The sequence below is a fragment of the Ambystoma mexicanum genome, chromosome 8, assembly GCF_040938575.1.
Source record: "Ambystoma mexicanum isolate Mex_15411 chromosome 8, UKY_AmexF1_1, whole genome shotgun sequence".
Lineage (NCBI taxonomy): Eukaryota > Metazoa > Chordata > Amphibia > Caudata > Ambystomatidae > Ambystoma > Ambystoma mexicanum.
In genome coordinates this window covers 549,535,391-549,551,435 of record NC_090929.1, presented here as the reverse complement: position 1 = coordinate 549,551,435, position 16,045 = coordinate 549,535,391, and positions in this window count along the sequence as shown.

The window sequence follows — 16,045 nt, the reverse complement described above, 5'->3', positions numbered from 1 at the left end:
AGGAATGCAGTTTCAGTGTCTCAGGATGCTCTGAAGCCAGACTGATGGCCATGGAGACTACCTACAGATTCAGTGTGTAGAGTAAGCTGGGAGATGGCCAGCTTTTCCAGGAGTTTGCACAGGAAAGGAATGATAGAAATCAGGTGATAGTTTGCCGGAAAGGTAGAATCAAAAGTTGTTTGATTACAGTGGCAAAAGAATGATTACATGAATTATCCAAGGCTGGATTGTGTGTGGAAATGTGGTCCTTAATTGTTCTGGAGGAGCTGGGCAACACCTGTTTGGATGACATTTTCATAGATCAGACCTATCTGGAAACATTGTCATGTGTTATCAGAAAGAAGGAGGAGAATTGAGGTGGAGAGGGAGAGGTGGCCAAAGGGGGCCTCAGAGAGGTAGAGAGAGAGAGGAAGAGGAAAGCGAGGACAGGATGTCCTGAATTTTAGTGGTGTAATTAGACACTAAAGCCCTACCGAGGGACTGGCAGCGAATAGTGGAGACGGAGATTGCAGTAGGATTGTCCCGCTCCTTGCAGATTTTAAAGATTTTAGCCGTGTTGTTAGATGTTGCAAAGATGAGTCTGTATTGCCTTTGCAGCAGGTGGCAGGCCAGTTCATCAGAGGATGCGCCCGAAGCCCTCCACTTTCTCTCAGCCACCCTGCACTTGCATTTCAGGGCGGCGAGGTCAGAGTCCTGACAAGAGTTACACTTGGAGGTAGGCTTCAGATGAATTCTCATGACAGGGGCATTGATGTCCATGGTGTTGTAGATGGAAAGATGCAGGTTAGAGAAGGCTGTGTCAGGGTGGGAGTCAGCTACGTAAGTAGGAGGAGCAGAGAAAGTTTGAGGTAAAGGCGGCCACTGACACTTGCTTCAAGGGCCGAACAACTGATTAGGAGGGTGGCAGTGCTGGGGAGGGCCTTGTCTGGGGGCAGGAAGTTTCAGGACGGAGGAGAGCAAGTGGTCAGTGGTCAGTGCAAGAGAGTGGAGTACCAGGAGAGTTTGAGAAGGGGATATCTGAGGAGATGAGAACATCCAAGGTGTGTCTGGCTGAGTGTGTTGGACCAGAGGGTAGAATGGAGAGGGAAAGAGAGTCACAAAGGTTGCAGAAGAGCCTGGAGGAGGGATTAGAAACATCCAGGTGGATGTTGAGGTCTCTGAGGAGGAGAAGTTGGGAGGTAGATGTAAGGAGAGAAGAGGAGAGGTCAGCCCATTCTAAGAAGAAGAGTGTGATCTGGCCAAATGGCCTGTAGATCGTGGCAACAGTCAGAGAGAGGCCAGCTGAGATAGAGAGCATTCAAAGGAAGAATAGGCCTGTGTAGGAATTACAGAAGCAGGGACTCACCCAGGAAAGATCAGGGCCACTCCACCTCCAGGCCGGTTAGTTATTGGCTCAGAGAGGATCTTGTAGCGCCCACGAAGGACAGTGTCAAAACTTGTGGCAGATCTGGCTGTCAACCAAGTCTCATGAGTGTGAGCACATCCAGGTAAAGGTCTTAGAGGAGGTAGCAGATGTCAGAGGAATGTTTGACAGCAGAGCGAGAGTTAAGAGTAGGAACGTGGAGCAGGTTGCCATTTTTGAAAGACTTCCGGGGTGGAGTACAGGAGTGAAGTACACCCAATGGAATCTGCAGAGGGGCCAAAAGTGGGCTGAGGCAGTAGGCAGAGGTGGACAGAGAGGGAGTGCCAGACCAGAGGCAGAGGAGTGTGAGAGGTGGTCAAAAGAGTATCATGAGAAGGTTGGAAGTTGATAAGATGCAGGACATGTCTAGCAAGAAGGAGGAGATTGTACTGAGGGCCCTGGACCATGACAGTTCCATTTAGATAGACATTGATGATAGTCTTATAGGAATGGAAGTAGGCCAAGAGGGCCTGCCATCGGTGTGCCACCATTGATGTGAGAGGAGGATAAAGGAGAGAGAACAGAGACCATATGAGGGGTCCTTAAGTCTGGAGAGGGAACGACAAAGAGTATGTTGATGAGAATCTGTCTGGAGGCAGCACTGGTATTGGTATCAGCAATAGGAAGGACTGGGATGGAGACCAGGATATCCCTGTTCAACCTTTTTCTTCCAAACCTAGTGAGAGGGGTAGGATAGGAGATAGAGTAGCAGTTTGATAAGATGGGAGAGATTGAGGGCATCATAGAGGGTGTGAGCAGGTAAGAGGAGAGAGTGAGGGAGGAGAAGTAGCCTAGCCCAGAGCCACACACCCCAAGAAGCAATGCAGGGGGATGGTTCACACAGAAGGAGGCGCACAGGAGGCACAATCAGGTAGCACACCACAGGGGAAAGCAGGTCCAGCGCAGATGGAGGACGGAGGGGGGACAACGCACTGTTAGAACACCCCGATTTAACCCTCTGAGTAGAGGGAAATGCCTAGTTTTAACACAACAGCGATGCAAAACACCCAGATTCAACCTTCCTAAAAGAGGGAAAAAGGCCTAGTTTGAACACAGCAGCAATGCAAAACACCCAGATTCGACCTTCCTAAAAGAGGGAAAAGGACTAGTTTTAAATACAGCAGCAATACAATGGCACGCAGATTCGACCTTCCTAAAAAGAGGGGAAAAAGGCCTAGTTGTAAACACAGCAGCATTGAAAAACACCCAGACTCAACCTTCCTAAAAAGAGGTGAAAAGGTCTAGTTTTAAACACAGCAGTAATGTAAAAGTGACTTTCCTAGGGAGATGTGAATGATAGCTAAACATTACAATTAACTTAAATGCTTATGGGTAGTGTGGTAAGCAAAATAGGAGTAATTAGAGGGGTAGGTCAGTTTAGTGGGGTGCAGTGATTGCTGCCCCCCATGACCATACCTCACCTACCTTGTTGGTCAGCAGCAGGTTGACAGCTGCAGGTTTCTTGCTTCACCAGCTGACACCGGCAGACACCATCTGGAGCTGCTTCAGGGGAGCTGCTCTTTGTAACTGTGTCCTTCCCCGAAGGGGCTGTTATGGTCAATGGGGCAGCCCTGAGTGCTACTATTCTATAGGGCCTAGTGCCCAATCAGCATAGGGGGCAGGCAGAGGGAGGGAGCAGGAGGAGGCATAGGTGGGCAGGGGAGTCAGAAAAGAGAAGCTGCGAGGTAGCAAGCAGAAACAGGTAATGCGGCAAGAAAGTAAAATGAAGGAGCAACATAAGTAGGAAGCGAGGGCTAGACCCTCTGGGTAAGCAAAACGGACCAGGCCCAATCACAATGCTGCTGGGCAGGCACAGGGGGGAAAGCAGGAAGAAAGAGGAGCCCATGCATGCTCGATGTTAAACAGACGCTGAGGTGCGCTCAATGTTAAATGCACACTACTCAATTAGAAAACGTAATAAGCTGGATCACAGCACCGGAGTATTTACCAACATGAAGTTAAACAGCCAAGCGGCTGCACAATGAAGGAAGCGAGCACTAGACCCTCTGGCTAAGCAAAACAGACCAGGCCCAATCACAATGCTGCTGGGCAGGCACAGGGGGGAAAGCAGGAAGAACGAAGAGCCCAGAGCATGCTCAATGTTATATGGATGCCGGGGTGCATGCAATGTTAAAAGCAAACCATTCAATTAGAAAACATAATAAGCTGGATCACAGTACCGGAGCACTTAGTCACAAGAAGTTAAACATCCACGTGGCTGAAAAATGAATCAAGCGAGGGCTAGACCCTCTGGGTAAGCAAAACAACGGGCTGGGGCCCAATAACACTGCTGGTGGACGGGCGCAGAGGTGAAAGCAGGAAGATAGGGCCGCCCAGAAATGTGTTTGAGGTTAAACAGGTGCTGAGGTTATAAGCGCACTATTCAATTAGAAAACGTAATAGGCTGGATCACGGCACTGGAGCATTTACCCAATAGGGGAGGGAGGGAGAAGAATCCCCTATGACCTCCCCTACACCCATTTTCGTTTGTTCGGGCTCTCTAGCTACACTCGTTCACAATTGCACACTTGTGGCAAATATGTATACCCTCCAAAAAACAACTCACCAGCCATCAGTGTTGGCTGATATATGTGTGGACCAGGCATGCCCTCTTCTTCCACGCTATGTGAAACATTTAAGATTTGATTAAATAAACATATTTACTTCTTTCACTTGCAATAGTGCATGCTCCTGCAGTGGCATACTCATTCTAGACATTGCACACACGTGTTGGTCTTGTCTAACCCGGGGTGTGGTGTGCACTGTGTTTTGTTAAAGAGCTTGGGGGGGCCACAGCGTGGCTACCTGGGGTGGTCACCACATTTTGTGCTATCCCATTGGGCACCACTGGGTGTGAAAAAGGGATGGTGTGCAGTGTGCAGCTTGAAGTCTGCCTGTGAGTCCCTGGGTGAAAAGCAACTTGTGTGTGTTTTCAATTTAAAATACCTGTGTGGTGCAGCAATGACATTACATTAATTTTTGGGGGCTTTTTAAGTCCTCTGGCACCCAGTAATATGCTTAGGTAATAAAACCGTTGGGGGTTTTGGGTATATTGAAAGAACCTTTTCAAGGCAAAGATAACATTATCAAGTGCACTCCCCTGTGTGCACGCAGACCAGTCTAATAGGTTTCTTCTATCATAGTGGTAGCTGACTCAAAGATACGTTTATAACCAAGTCATTTTGTTGATACATAAATCCTGGTCAATTATTTAATTTTCAGGCCCTGCTCGTTCAGCATTCTGCTCCTGGGTAAACAGCAGCACACGCCTCCCAGGTCAGTGCTTTGTTGGCCTTTTTAACACAGCAGCACCACAGATAACTAGTACTTCTGTGTCCATTGATCTGTAGATGTTTCATATGCTAGCTGTAGCCTGCATTACAGATTATGGTTACCCTGTTACAAGTACAGCATTATGTATGTTTTATATAGAGACCCGATTTATAATCTGTAAAGTGACATTCCCCAAATGTGTGGTCATGGACAATTCATCCCTCCCTCTGTGCCTCGGTTCTTATATGTGGCTGGAATGGGAGCGCCTGGAAACATGGGTACTTGACGCATTTGAAAAATCTGAAGGCTGTTTGCCATCACTTCCCGTGATGTCACTTGTGGTGGGGTCAGATAACATCACTTCCAATGATTCCATCATGGGGGTCAAGGGTCATGTGCTGTCTATTCCACTACCCTCGGAATGTTGTTGAAATGACATCCCAGTTTGAGGAACATGATTCTGTCATTTGTCCAATCGAGACTCATTGGAGATCACACCCGGCATTTACGATAACCAAGGAATTATAACCAAGGAATTATAAAGGATGAATAAATATCATGAATTACCTGCAATGCAACGATGCCCTCTTAGCTTGCCAAGTCTCTCTCTCATCAACCTCTGGTCAACCATAACATCCCTTGAATCTTCATTGACTCTAACAGAAACATCACAAATGGATGCCCCCTGATCAAGTTGTATTAATTTATTTATTCATGTTCTTGTATTTATATGTAATTAAATTCATGTGTCAGTGTATGTAAGTAACGCAAAAAATCAAGCAGTACAACTTTGTGTGTGTTCTTTCTGTGTGTGTAAGCATAACTGCCAATGACCTGAACTGTATGAAATCATGAAAATGTCACATCACTAAATACCAAGGGTAAGAATAAAACATTGGAAAAAGATAAATTGAGATGGGACATTTGTCCCTTACAAATGGGTGTACCTTGTTTCATGCTGAGACAGTAATACGGATACATCATTCCAGCAAATACCTGAGAACACAAGCAGGGACAACACATCAATTTTCACAACAAACTGAAAGACTAAAGAAATATTGAGGCTTCGTACCACAAAATGAAATGCCAATCACGGGTTGAAAAGATACAAGTATCTTTTATATTTTGTACAGATTCAAAGCAAACAGATAGCTATCTGGCTCCCAACACCTCACAGTATGTACCAGCAGACACATTGAGGGGTGAGAGTGCTGGACATCTTAACACAAACGCTTTTATATACTTTTTCAAGCATTGTCCAGCCCCTCTCCAAACTAATAAATTACATGCTAGGGTTCGTGCCCAGTTCACTTGACAAATATTACAACATTGTACAACGGATTTAACAAGTTTGCATGTCGATGAAGTTACAATGGTGGCATTGGTTCTCTGATCCACAGTAAGCCTTGTTTCAAGAATCGCTACAATGCAGTTCAGCAAAAACACACAATCTGAGTTTGTTCTACATTGTCTCGTTGTTTATATGAGGATGAGGCTTGTGAGTGCAGACAACACTTGGATTGCAGTTCATAAGAGTGACAAGGTTTCTTTGCATAGAGCAAACAGTCTGCTCTCGGTCAGCCTAGATGTTGACACAACTGAAAGTTTGCTCAGCTCGGCTGCAAGTTGAAAACACAGTCCACCATTTTGGAACACAAGGCAAGAGTTGACATCAAAATGGCGGATGATTCTTAAAATGGCAGCGAAGTTGATCAAAAATTGAAACATTTCAGACACGGTTTTCCGTGCAACGCGAATGGGCTTAGGCCAATATTCATAACAAGGCGGTATTATACAAATACAGTTTAACAAAATGATTGCATCCAATTGATAGTCCTAATGTTGACACAACATTTTAAAGTAATATCACCTTTTCCACAATCTCAGTAATGCTACTCTAAAGTGATCTTAAGACTCTACAATGCCATATCATATCATATCATACAGCATTGATGCTGATATTGCATGTTGGATAGAGGAGAGCTGCCAAAGGTGAACATAGTTATAATATGCCTCAAACACCCCACAGAATGATTTCTGTGAACATACCTATTGCTGTTCAATTGTCCCTCCCACAGTCCCCTGACCTTCTGCCTCTCCCCCTTCTCTCTCTATCTCTCAAACACACACACACACACACACACACACACACACACACACACACACACACACCTGCATGTGCACTCCCCCTTATCTGTACTGTGAAATGCAATCCATTGGGAGGTTTTGCCCAATCCACATGGTGTCATAGGTCTCTTGAACTGACACTTTACAGTGCACAATAATTACTGTAGTCTTCAATGGGTCCTTTAAAGCCTGATGGGGTAGATCATTCATTCATAGAGCACCAAGTTGAGAACAGCTATCAAAGCTGGGTTCCTCAGTAATAAGGGCTAATTCACCTTTACATCACAGGTAAACATACATCATCTATGTTAAATGGTTTCAATCAACAGCTTGCAAGAATAAAGAGGCTTTCACTCCCAGCTGTTTTACAGGAGGTTAACATGATTTCATAATAGTGAATCAATATCAATGAGGTGCCCCATTACGTAGTATAATACCCTGTGAGAAATACATCCTAGGCAGGTCACTTAGCCTAAAACAACACAGTTACTGTCCAATCACAGATGATATGGGGCCTGACATGGATATATGAAAATAAGCAGGTTGTGGCAGAGTGGGTTGAGCATAGCTCCTTTGGTTAATTGTATTCCATAACATAGGTGGTCAATTATGATTGTCATTTTTAGTGCCACCTTGTAATCAACCCAATATTATATATTTGTTTTATATTGTATTCAGATAATCTGGTTACAAACAATGGAACATATTCCCAACATACTGATAGATGACAATCTATGTTGTTGGGCAGTTTGTTTGGATAATTGTCCATGTACTTGAGTGTGGCTGCTGCTGATACTCTCACAACACACTAGCAGCCTGGGTGTTCGTTTCTCTACTAATGCATCATGAGATGTCAACCAGAAGACAGCAATGTCAAATGTCAGCTAGATGGAGATAACATTCCCTGGCATTGCTGGTTTGCTCTATACACAGATACACGGATTTCATTGAAGTAGTATGCTTTATTTGTAATCATTAAAGGTGTGCTACTGTTTGTAGAGGGAGAAAAAAGGATTTAGCTATCTAGGTTTTTCTGAACCATAGCACTTTGATCCTTGGACAACTACTTGTTGCTTTCCAACATACAACATGTGAAAGATCCCCTCGGCAACCAATGCCATGAGTTTGATTGATTCCACAAAATAAAATATAAAATCAAAACAAAATGTTTGAGGCAGCAGGGCTCTCACCTCACCCCCTGAAGTAGTAGCATTTTCAGATCCTACTATTTTGTCATGCACTTTGCTTTGCTTCGAGTCTCTATTCAAGTGTATCTTTATTGAAGATGAATGGTTAAACTTCATCACATTATTGTTCATATTTGGTTTTACATGTACGCCATGGCAGGACATTTTAAGCTGGAATAATTCACCTGAATAAATGCACTGAAGAAGAGCTTTGTACCCTGCTTCTAAACCGTTCCCTTCTCAAAGTAAAAGTGCGGAAATAAGTACACTACCAGTGCTGTGATCATGTAACCGATACATGCATGCATAATCTTAACCACAGCACAGTTCACAACCATTTACTCAACTCCACCTATAAGCTGTGCAAGACATCACTTCCTGTGGCCATCTTAATTCAGCCCAATCTCCAGCTACAGGCCAAAAGAGGCTCAACTAGTAACCACAAACAAGAAGAAATCACCTCATCTTGGAAACACCAGGGACAAAATCAGAGAGACCAACAATTGATTGACTAGGCTATCAGGTGATGAACATGCGTGATGTCACGTCCTGTGCATGTCTTCACTTCCTGTCAGGGATATCACTTCCTGTATGTGATGCTCAGGCCACAAGAGGCTCCTCTGGTACCAACAAACAAGAAGCAATTGCCTCATCTCAGCAACACCTGGGAAACAATCAGAGACTAAACGTGATTGACTAGGGGGTCAGGTGATAAGAGCATGCAGCATCACCTCTGGTGTGTGGCTCTAATTCCTGTTCAGACTAACCGTGATTGACTAGGGGGTCAGGTGATGAGAGCATGCAGCGTCACTTCTGGTGTGTGGCTTAACTTCCTGTTATGGGTTCACTTCATGCGCCTATCTTAATGCGGGCCAACGTCCAGCTAAAGGCCGCAAAAGACTTCTCTGGGGATACCAAACAAGAAGAATTTGTCTCATCCCAGCAACACTTGAGACAAAATCAGAGATACCAGCCACTGTTTGACTAGGTGATCAGGTGACGAGAGAATGTGACATCTTATCTACACTCTGAGGGGCATCCAGACTGGGGTGTCCTCAGTGCTCCAGATAAGATTTGTAAGTGGGAGTATTTTCTCTCCATGTTTTAAAGTTGGGAGTAAAGTGATTTTTTAGGGAGTAAAAATGTAAGTCAAATTCCCAATGAGATATTTTATAAACAAGTAAAAGTAGGTTTTAACTGAAAACCGGAAATGTTTTTGTAATATTTATTTCTTTGCACCTAGCTATTGCTAGAGTAAAAGTGTCCGATACATTCCTTATCTGTAGGGCTGGGTGTCCCGGTAAAAGGGAACAGTAAACGGTGAAGACCAGTTATTGATCAGTCTCTTTGTCTATTCGCCTATGAGTCTTTGCTTTTGCTTTCCTACCTGCTGCACCTGCGAGTACCGCTAGATTGCTATTTCCTGTTCCGTCTCTCCACATTGTGGTATTCACCTATACTGCTGCTCCTCCTACTCACATCTCCCTATGTGTTCTCCAGTCACACTACAACTTCTTCCTTTCTTATCCTTATAATAAAATAATTACCATCTCTATACTTCCACTACTCCGTCTCTCCTGCACCTCCTACTTCTGACAAACAAATCCAACAAGCAAACCACAAATCCCCAAACACCGATAAACCACGCCTTTCTTCCCCAAAGACTCAACTTCTCTACTCTTCCTTACTGCATCAACTGAACATTGCACCCTGGAATGCTCAGTCTGTATGGAACAAAACCTCCTTCATCAGTGACTACTTTCATGCGAAATCTCCTTTCTATCACTGAAACCTTAATTTATCCAGCTGACAATGCCACCCAGGGAACCCTACATGATTTGAAAGTATGTTTCATTCACTCTTTTCCTCTAATTGGCAGAGCAGAGGGGTAATACACCTACTGTATTCCTACCTCATTGCCTCATAAATCTCAATGTCAGGTCCTCTGATACCTCTTTTCAATTCACCATCTCTACTATTAGTCTGCCTCACTTGGTTCACATCATCTCCATCTATCGCCCTCCTGGTCTGACCGGATCATTCTTTAATGAACTTGGGCAACTCAATGATTCTAATTCCATTTAAAATCACCTCATTATCTTAAGTGATTTTAACCTTTCGTCTCCACCCACCTCTCAGAAATCTGAACTTCAGTCTTTTCTAAGTGACCACGCTCTCCACTATACCCATGACCTACCAACCCACACTGGAGGCAACCCTTTGATGTCTTATTCATCTTCTCCTCTCCCTCAGCCACTAATTCTACTGTCTCACTGTCCCTATCTGATCAGTCCTTTGTCTTCACCACCATCTCCTTCCCACCTTCTGATTACTCCTCACCTCTTGCCTCTCCTATCAGTAAAGGGAGATTTAAACCTTCTGCCATTCCTCCCTTTCTCTCTAACCTACAGTTCTTACTCTCCTCCTCACACCTAATGCCTTTTCCACTATCATTGCATTCTCGAGAGTTCAATTCCTACTATATGACTCAGTGTCCTCAAACCTGTGTCACGCCATTCATACCCTATGTCCGCAAAGACATGAGTTGGCTGCTGCACAAACGGAAGAATACCCACTCCCATGAGGACCTGCAACTCTACTTCTCTGCCATTAACTCTCTCAAGTACTCTCTTGATAAAGCAAAAAGGGAATTCTACCTCACACTCATCGACTCTCACTCCAGTCATTCTCGCTGGCCAAAGAGCACACTAAACTCCTCCTAAACCTATGACTATCAACTTTGCTCTCACAACTAATGACCTATCTGAATACTTTGCTGTGAAAATTTCCAAAATTGTAGATTCTCTCACACAGTCTCCTCCTAGATTCTACACTCTGCCTACTCTGCTATCATCGTCTGCCTCTATCTCCCACTTTAGTCACAGTAATACTGAAGAAGTCGTATCTCTTCTGATGAAGGTTTAACCCTCGTGTGCCCTGTCAGACCCTCTTACTCCTCAGTTATTCCAACCTATTGCCCCTTAAGCTGCCTCTTACCTTGCTGAACTCTTGAACCTTTCCTTCAACTTTGCTTGTTTTCTCTCTATTTTCAAAACGGCCACAGTCAACCCTCTCCTAAAAAAGCGAGACAAAGGGCTGACCCAAACCTGAAGGCGATTTTTCATCCTGTGTCTATCCTTCTGTAATACTGTAATGGGTGGAAAAGAGTTGTGTTCAACCGTTGTACTCATTTCTTAGACATCCACAAACCTTCAAGACCCCCTACAAGCTGGTTTCATTCCTGCCACGTCACTGAACTGCTCTCCAGATTTTTACATCTTCATTACATCTGCTAAGCATGCCAACCTATCCTCGATCCTAATTCTCCTTGACCTATCTGCTGCCTTTGATATTGTTGATCACTCTGATCCCCTTAATACTCTCTCCTCAGGATTTGCGGTGTAATGCTACCCAGCACTTTTTAAATTATCAGTCTCCTGGAACAACACCACCTCTCAAATCAATCCTCTAACTGTTGGTGTTCCTCAAGGCCCTGACTTGGGTTCTCTCCTCTCTACACTCTTCACTTCTGCTCTCTGGGCTCCAATCTGCTCCTTTGGGTTCTGGTACCAGCACTTTGCTGACGACAACCAAATCCTCTTCTTTTTTTCATGAATTCTCCTTTGATCGCTCTATCAAAATATCAAACTGTCCCTCTGCCATTAAATATTGGATGACTTTGCACTCTCTGATGTTAAACTCACCCAAATCAAAGGTGCTCTTCTTTCTGGCCAAATACTTTCTCTAATCTCCTCCCCTGTCTATCCAGTTCCCAGCTGACACTCTCCCCTAGTCCTCTTCAGCTAGACACGTTGGCATCATATATGACTTTTCTTACAACTTCTCCACTTTCATCACCAAAACTGCAACATCAGCTTGCATCAACCTCCTAAATATTAGAAAACCGACATGCCTCCTTCCTTTCCACAATGTCAAGCATCTCTTAACCACTTTTATTTTCTCTAAACTAGACTACTGTGCCAGCACCCTCTTTGGTCTCCCCAACTATGCTTCCTGTCCTCTCGACAAGATCATTACATTTGCTACCAGGACTCTCTTTGAAATCCCTAACTTCACACCTACTTCCACTTACCGTTACCAGGCTGACAGACTGATTGCACAAAATAGGGCTAGATTTAAATGTCTTCTGGTTCACAAATCTATCCATGATAAGGCACCAAGGTGTCTATCCTCCTCTATCCAACTCCGACAGCTTTCTCATAATCTCTGCTGTGTCTCCTTGGCTACCCTTGTGACACCTCGCCCTCCATGTGCTCTTTCTCTCTTCTTGGTCCACTTGCACGAAATGCTCTACCCCGAGTACATCCTAGAAAAGTTACACATCAATTTGTGCAAAGCTAAATCAAAAGCCTACGTCCTTGCTGCCGAGTTATCCTCCAAACCTACCTTTCATCTGCATTTGCCCAAACTTTTTTCTCTCGCCACTAACCTGCCTCTGTCCCTCACTTTCTCTTCCTCCACTACTTCCATCATGGTCACATAACTAACATAGCTGGACGTAACACCTACCTGCACATAGAAATGTCTAATATAGATCGCCGTTAATCTATGCAGGTCCACCCATTTATTGCTCCTGGTGACTGTTCCATTTACTCCCCACCACAACCTGGTCGGAATGTCACTTAAACTCATCCAATTGTAATAAGCACACTGCTTCCCTTCAAATCTGATATCCATTCTATTGTACATTCTATTTCGATCAAAACAGAATTGTTCTTCCCTGTATGTAAATAAATAAGAACAAGAAATGAGGGGGTCTGGTATCACAGTAAAGGCAACTATTCTAGGCATAATTCCTTTGCAAACGAGTGCGAAGAACTGGTACTTTCCATATGTTGATGATGCTCCTTAGATGATCAGTCACCTCTTCACTAAACTCTCTGATGAGATATTTCCAGATGCCTCATACTCCATCTCCTATTGGTTCACGCCAAGGTGGATATTTGGGTTCAAGACAGTGTGTGGAATTAGTGTGTGGAATTACTGTGTTTCTCGAAGGACCACCATGATGGAAATGTTTGTTCAAAAGAGTGTTTACTTTGACCACTGCCATACTCTCCAGTGGCTCCTCAGTGAGATAAATCACAGGAAGCATTCACGCAGGCATCAACAGAGGAGGGAGAAGCCAGATGCTTTCACCCTCCTGTTTTATGCAACTGTATCCTATTCAGGAGATCTTTAGTATGTGAAGAATGTCTTTCATCACACTTTATGGATTGGTGCTCTTGACCTTGACCGATTTCTACCTCTGGCATGCCTCCTTCATGCTTGTTCTGAATGTGTTGTCAATGCAACCATATAAAGAATGACATACCTCTCGTTTATATGTTTCCCATTCTAGAGACTCTCCATTCCCTACAGCTCTGATTCTTCATGTGCTGCCTGCTGACATCATAATTTTCAGCAGCAGTGGAAAGAGAGCCCATTGAGCATGATCCTGCCTGATGCCAGGAAAGAAGGACTAACTTACTGGAAAAAATGAAGGATGATTGTGTGCGGTGCAGCAGTCCCATTAATGATCCAGTTCTCAATTAAACTAGTAAGTGGAGTGGGGTTTGTAATGTGCACAATGGGGCCTCTCCAAGCTTAAGCCACGTACTTTCCAAACCCCACAACGTGATCACTGTGATCCCCATATGTGGCTGTGGAAGGAGTTGTCTCTAGATATTTTTGACTACAACTCCCATTAGCCGTAGCCATCATAGTAAATGATGCAGGGTCATGGGAGTAATATAAAAAATAAAACATGTCGAAAGCAAAAGGTTGCAAACTCCTGGAGTAATGTGTACATTCTTTTAGAAAAAAGCAACAAACAACATATGATTTTACCGAGAGGAAGTCTTTATTATGCTAACTGCAGAGTTGCATTTGCTACTCTCAAGACCAGATGGGTCTCCTCCACAGGCAGTAATAAAGCAACAAAAACAGAACATTAATTTATGATGAACAGTTTGTGTGTAGGAAATGAAGAAAGAGGTTAGCATTTTATGAAAAAATATGACACACTTTCAACCAAGAACAAACACACATTTTAGTAGCCTGTTGTACTGTATGGACTGTGACCCACATGGGCAGAGTTCCAATTTGGTTTTAGCTCTCAGACTTTACACAGACGAGAATAGCCATTTGCACATTTGTGTCATGCCACTGTTGTGTACTGCGTACACGAAGTACGCATGCGCGAGCAGCCACGGAGCTCGCGTATGCGGGTTAGTTGAATAAAGGCGGTGCCTGGCAGTTCGCGCCGGAGACCGGAGCCATCACACGTCTCCGGCGTGTCGTCCTTGCATGCATGGGTGCGTGTGGCTGTATGCGTGTGTGAAGGCTGGAGGCCGACTCCAGCACATACAAAATTGGCGACGAGGCGGGATCGGAGCTGTTCTTCCTGTTTCCGACGACACTGGCGAAACGGAGCAGAACTCCGCAGTCACGGACCCGCTCTAACAGCCGGCGGCCATTTTGAGTGCTCACTCACGACAACACACGCAGTGGTTGCGGCCCGTTCCGGGTGCTCGTGCGCCATCTGCCCGCTGCAAGCAGTTGCAGCAATTTTTGGACACTTCACAGCGCAGCTGAACCAGGGCTGTGACACAGAAAGTGGCAGAAGAGCCAACAGGTAAACTCTGCCACAGTTGGGAGTCGGATCATCCGTCAACCTGCCAAGACAATACTGTGAGTACCTATCGTGATGGGTGAAGAAACAGATGAGGGCGCTGTTGCCCCAATACCACGCAGAGTGCGCACCACTTTGGCTCCCATGCCCGAATTTGATACTACGGGGCCCCCATCAAAACTTGGCCCAAAATGGCTCACATGGGTCAAAAGACTGGAAATGATGTTCAGAGCCTCGGGGGAGACTGAAGACGAGGCAAAGATCGCCATCATGATGTACTCTGCAGGCACTGAAGTCCAGAAAATATATGACTCCCTTGACATTCCAGTGGCAACGTATGACGCTGTCAAGCAAGCACTTCGGGATCACTTCCTACCATTAGCCAATGTTGATTTCGACAGGTTTGTCATGGGGGCAGAAAAACAACGAAGTGAAGAGTCACTGGACCAGTTTTGTGCCCGGTTGAGACACCTAGCGAGCTCCTGCAGGTGGGTCAACAAAGAGGAAATGGTCCGCAACCAACTGCTGCAAGGTTGCTGCTCAGGGAAACTGAGGAGGCAAGTCCTGAGGGAACCAGGGCTGACCCTCCGGCAAATCCTGGACATGGGAAGAGCGTATGAGCTGGCGGAGGCCAGAGGATCGAAAATGGATGCGGCCACACATCCTAAGAATGAGGAGGAGGCTCTAGCAGTTGGACGGTTCACACCTGGGTAGGCCAGATGGACACCGAAGAAGGGAGAAGGACCCACGACTTCAGGTACCCCTCAGTCGTGCTCCTACTGTGGATATGACCTCCCACACAGGGGCGAATGCTCAGCCAAATCACGAACATGCGGCAGGTGTGGGATACCGGGGCATTACGCAAGGATGTGTAGGGCCGCCATGCCCGTAGCAGCGAACAGAGGACCAGAGAGGGCCGGTAGAGGTGGCGCTCGCACGGCAAGGGGCATATCCTCCCTTGAACAGGACGTGCATGACCTAAACATTGCCGAAGAAGAGGAAGAAGAGGAGGAAGAAGTTTTCTTCATTTCCAGCATCGCAAATGGCCCTGGCACCAGACGAAGGCCCATATGTACTGTGGACATTGGAGAGATTCCCACCCCAGTCCTCATTGACACGGGAGCTTCAGTCTGTGTACTGGCGGACAGACATTACAACGCACTGGCAGGCCCACCAACCATGTCGCCCTCCAAAGCCCAGATATACGCTTTTGGTGAAGATACCCCGCTATCCATCCAAGGGGTATTTGTAGCCCCAGTGACCCATGGCTAAAACAGCATCAAAGCGAGGTTTTTTGTAACCAACGTCAGACCGCACTCTCTTTTAAGCTGCGCAGCATCTGAAGCACTCGACCTGGTTGATTTCACTTTTGCTGTGTATCACACAGATCTGGACAGCCTGCTGACACGCTTTGAGAAGCTC